The following is a 6,000-nucleotide window of genomic DNA, read 5'->3' on the forward strand; positions in this document are numbered from 1 at the left end:
GCGAAGAGGCAAATTGGATTATAAAAGTGAAAAATGCATATTCATTGGTTATAGTGAGAAATCAAAATCTTACAAATTGTATAACCCTGTCACAAAGGAGACCATAATTAGCAGAGATGTTGTGTTCAAAGAACAAGAGTCATGGAATGGAACTGTAGACAGAACAATTGATGCAAAAGTGCGACAGATGGAAGAAGATGATGTAGCAAAAAAGGAGCAACAAGAATCACAGGTGAAGACACCAAAAAGAGACACACCAACAAGACTCCAAGTTTTTCATAGTAGCATGGATCTTCAAGTAGATCGACAGATAAAGATTCTCCCAACAATCAATTAGGTGATGCATCACGCAATGGTAAGAGAAAGATGAGAATTTTGAAATATATTTAAGATGAATTGGATGTTAGTTCAAATTTTGCATTATTGTCATTCCAACCTTCTTCGTTTGAAGAAGAAACCAGAGATGAAAATTGTGTGCAAGCCATGGATGGAGAAATTGAAGCTATTGAAAAGAATGATACATGGAATTGGGTTGATTTACCAAAGGAAAAAAAATCTCATAGGTGTGAAGTGGGTGTACAAGACAATGTTGAACGAGAAAGGTGAAATTGACAGATTTAAAGAAAGACTTGTAGCAAAGGATTCTCACAGCAACTGGGAATAGATTTTGGAGAAATGTTTGTTCCAGTAGCCAAATTGGATACTGTAAGAGAAGTTTTAACCACAGTAGCTCAGAAAAAGTGGAAAGTATATCAGATGGATGTAAAATTGGCCTTCTTGAATGGAATTATAGAAGAAGAAATTTATGTGCAGTAGCCTCCAAGATATGAAGTTGAGAGTAATGAAGAGAAAGTTTACAGGTTGAAGAAAGCGCTCTCTGGACTGAAGCAAGCGCCTAGAGCTTGGTATAGCATAATTGGCGGCTACATGATCAAGAATGGATTTTGTAGAAGTAACATTGGACCTTCCTTGTACACAAAGGTAAATGAGCATGGACATATTTTGATTGTTTGCTTATATGTTGATGACATGATTTTTACAGGTGATTTTGAGATAGATGAATTTAAAGCAGCCATGATGAAAGAATTTTAGATGATAGATCTTGGTCTCATGAAATATTTTCTTGGCATAGAAGTTGAGAAATATGAAAAAGGAATTTTTATTTGTCAAAATAAATATGCCAAAGATTTGTTGAAAAGATTCAAGATGGAAAATTGTAAACTTGTCCCTACACAAGTTGCAACAGATAAAATGTTAAGAAAGGATGATGAAGGATCAGATATCAATCCAACTCTATTCAAAAGATTGGTGGGAAGCCTCATGTATCTGACAGCTACAAGACCATATATCATGCAAGGAGTGAGTTTGATTTCCAGATTTATGGAAACTCCAAAAGACACACATTGGAGTGCAGGAAAAAGAATCTTGAGATGCATAGAAGGAACTAGAGATTATCGCATAATGTATACAAGCACAAAAAAGAAAGATTTGATTGGGTACATAGATAGTGATTTTGCAGGCAGTTTGGATGATAGGAATAGAACTTCTAGTTTTGTCTTCCATCTTGGTTCAAGTGTGATTTCATGGGCATCTAAGAAGCAACCTATTGTGACACTTTCATCAGCGGAAGCAGAATCTGTAGTAGAAACATTACCAACATGTAAAGTAGTGTGGTTAAGAGGAGTATTTAATGGACTCAAGTAGAAACAACAAGGATCACCAAAAATATATTGTGACAACACCTGAGTGATTTCACTATCCAAGAAAAGTGTGTTTCATCATAAAAGCAAGCATATTGATACTAGATATCACTTTATTAGAGAACTTGTGAGCAATGCAGAAGTTCACTTGAAACCTTGTAAATCTAGTTATCAATTGGTTGATATATTTACTAAGTCATTACCACAAGATGTGTTTGAGTTTCATATAATAAACTTGGGTGTTGTAAGCCTAGCTGAGACATAGACCTGTAGGCATGTTTGAGTTGTCATGGGTCATGTTTTAGCTTAGCGGTCATAATTAAAGGGGAGTGTTAAAATAATATAATTACTCCTACATGAGGAGTTAGCTAAAAATAGAGAGTCAGTTAACTGAGTGATTGAGTGTTTGAGTGTTGAGTCAATTCAATTTAAGTGATAGATGACTTCTAGTGTGTAGTTTCATGTGGTTGCATGTCAAGATATTTTAGGCAAGTCGCTAGTTGGAAAAGGATAAATACCCTTCACTAGGTTCATTGTAAGCATCATGTTTTGTGTGATCAGAAGAGTAGCAGCTCGTGTTTTATGTGTGAATTATTTATGCTTTGTCTCCTCTGCCTTTCCAACAAAAATTAATAATACGACAAATTCTTATCAAATTGAAAATTCATTTTCTTCCTCATGGATCTCAATGGTGATGTATGTGTGCCATGCTTTAAACTCCATTGAGATGACTTTGAACCAAACTAGTGAGTTCCCTGCATAACGCATCTTCACCTCCTGTGCCTCTGTCAATATGGTCTTGGAGCTTAATTGTACAATATTCCATAGCCATGAAAATTTCTTGTGGGCTTTGACTGACACGATCACATATTCTAGACTAACGTCTTTGGTGATTTCCAAGCTTTCATATTCTAATTCTTACTTGATCTGTTCTTTGTACTGCCTAATTTCCTAGAAGTCAATTTTTGTGCCCCTTATTTCTTCAAGCGATCCTGCTAATGGCATCCCATGCTTCTATGCTAGAGACTCGAAACCATTGTCCAAGTGACTATATGCTACAATAATGTTAGTTGGCTAGTCTCCAAGATGGCTATAATTCTGATAGTGGAGTCTTAGTTGCACTTGGTCCAGTTTGGTAGTAATCATATCCTTTCTAGCCAACTGTGGCAGAGCATTTGGATATTTGGAATCCCATTCCTGATGTTGATCAACTGATTTGTTTGCCACATTCAATAGCTTCAAGACTTCTTGTGCTTTCTTCTAAATGTCAATGAGAGGAGCGACCACTTGTTATAGGAGTATCATCTCATCATATAATCATGTCATGATGTCATCAATTGTACCCAGTTCCTCCTACATGGTTGATTGCCATTCTACTATATTAAAGTTATGTGAAGATAATCGTTGATTTTCTGTAGCAAGGTGTTTCACATGTCGCTTCACTGCGGCTAACTCTCTTATTAATATAGCATTATCATTCAATATATATTCAGATTTGTCTTATGTTGCTATAGAAAAAGAAACATTCACCACCATGATTTCCTTGGGATTCCTTCTGGTATTGACAGTTATCACCTTCTCTATAAATACTGAGACCCAGTTCTGAGGATCATTTATGAAATATTTGTGAGTTTTTAATCTCCTTCCTAGGTCTACCTTTGTTGTTCCTCTTCTTGTCTCCTTCTTTTTATTCTTATTCCTCTTTCTTTCTAAGCAACTCATCTTGCTTCCTCTTCTCCTCTTCTTCTGATTCTCGCCTTTCTTGTTCAACTTGAATAACTCCTATGTTCAAAGGATCAACTTTCCATTTCCTGCTGCTTTATCTTATTGAATCATGTTTGATCCTCTTCCTCGGAGCTACTGTCTTTGCTTGAGGGGTTATCTGTGTTGCCTCCTGTACCCGCATATTTGGAGCTGGTGGATCATGGGGTGAACCAAATTCCATTCCTAAATGTATCTTTCTAACTTCATTGTAATAAGGCTCATCAATAAGTATATCATAAGGGTCATAATGCCATTCTCCATCTTTAGAATTATCTCTTTCTCACATTTATTTACATTTTTTGTTATATTATGCGTAGTGAGGAGGATAAAAGACGTGTTGCTATGTCATGTGGCCTAACATGGTTTAAATGTAGGAATTGGGACAATTTGAGGTAATTTCAATGCAGGAGCTCAAAGTAGATAGTAGGGAGAGATTCTAAGAGGTTGTCTCCCTCATTAATTCCTTCAATTAGCCAAGATCACCACTTTGTCTCTCCTCAAATAAGAGTCATTGGCATCTACGTAGGGCAAGGTCATTGGCAGCCAAGCCAGTGTCGTTCAAGAAAGATCTAGATCTACCTTTCTCGAGTTTTGGGAGACAAACACCTCTATTTTCTAGGGAGTTGTTGGTAGCTACCCTTTTGTATAAATAAACATGCCAAGGAACTCATTAGGATTTGAATATTGGTTGAAGCTAAGAAGCTATTAATATCAAGCACTTATGAATTTCTACTGTTGACTTATTATGTGATGTATATGACATTTCTGCAATGATAAAGATTGTAACATCCTCCTCCCACATCTACCCAAGCAACTGGCCAGCCATGGGTAAACATGCGACGAGAGGCTACTATGATAAGACTCGACCTCCTAGGTAACCTTAAGAAAACAAAGTCGACAAAACAAGACCTTATAGACCTCCCTCAGAGGCTTCAGGACCCCCATGAGCTAATCCACCACTCCATGTGCCAAACCCCTAAGTTATCCTAGCATTTAAATTAATTAAACCCACAGTCGCTCCCATGACAAGGCATGCATGTGACTAGAACCCTATAGTAGCTCCCATAATGCCTGCAAGGGAGAGACTGCAGCCTTTTTCAACCCATTTTGTGCCAGAGACTGCGATATTTAAGCCACTTTTTTAGGGATAGTCTCGAAATTGATGCCTAAAACTTGATGAGACTTTCCAAGACATTAAATGACACCAAGGAAAAGCCTCTAACACAAAACTCGATCAAGGGCTTGACCTAACCAAGCCTAACCATGACAAACATTTCGTCAAACAATTAGTAAATATGAAACCTACAGGTGTAAATAACAGATTTGAGCATAGGGGTATCATAATTATCTGAGATTCTCCATGAAGCATTGTTTCCTCATGTAATTTTCTGCATTATCATCTATTAGGTCATAGATACATTATCCATTCATTTACAAGTAAAAATGTGTTGAGATCCATAAATAGCCGATGTCATAGATATTACATGTAACCAACATAATAACAATAGAAATACCATAAATATATCATCCATAAATCCACATATACATCAGCAAATTTACACATGAAAGCCAATGGAATTAATGTCTCATTAATAAATGCAATAAACCGACAAGAGATGGGACTACCACATTCCACCCCACCATAGATTGGTTGAGCCGAGTCTCTCTTCAGCCAATCATGCCTGTGCCATATTCCAAGCATGAATGTGGGACTCAGAACACACCAAAAAACACCAGAAAAGGATAGAGTCAAATGGAGTTCTCCAGCTACAGTATGAGGAATTTGAGTGCCTCCTAGTCTCTCAGGTTTTATCGTAGTCCATAGTTCAATCCAAGGATCGCTAGGCCCTACACAATTACACACTCTCCAGGATTTACAGTACATCCCATCTCGGGACTACCAAGCCCAATGGAGATAAATCCACCTCTTGGCTTTACCGTATATCCTACTATTCACTAGCAAGGATTCATAGGCCGACCGAGGCACACAATCCTGCATTTACTACAACCCAAAATCCAATTCATGGGTTACTAGGCCAGTCTCTTTACCGTGATCCATAGTCTGGTTTAGGGACCACTAGGCCATGTGTTTTTCATTTCGGAGATCCACCCCACTCAGCTTCGAATCCATCTGGCCATCCCACATTAACTGAATATGAGAACCCATCTCATCAAATCTATTAAGAAATGGCAAGGCTAGGTTGAAGAACACTACCACACCTAGAAAAACCCATTCCATGATATAAAAGAACCACATGCAATACCATGCATAGCAAATCTAGCAAGGAAAATACACATGCAAGTTGATATTGCAATGAAGCCTAATGTAGCTGCTTGATCCTGCCTTTCCCTGCATGATCTTTACATCCTCTTGCCTTCTTTGCCTTTCTTGCCCCAATGCCAAAGTGCTCCAAGAAACTCTAAGTTCCCAAGAGTGAAAGAGAGAGAGAGGGAGAATAATGAGAGAGCTCCAAAACTGAACTGATCAAGCCTGCTCACTGATCCACAAAAGCCTTCTTATCAATGAGGCCTCTAT

The sequence above is a fragment of the Pinus tabuliformis genome, chromosome 2_2 (assembly GCF_031772625.1).
Source record: "Pinus tabuliformis cultivar Carrire ecotype Pingquan chromosome 2_2, CPIR1, whole genome shotgun sequence".
NCBI lineage: Eukaryota > Viridiplantae > Streptophyta > Pinopsida > Pinales > Pinaceae > Pinus > Pinus tabuliformis.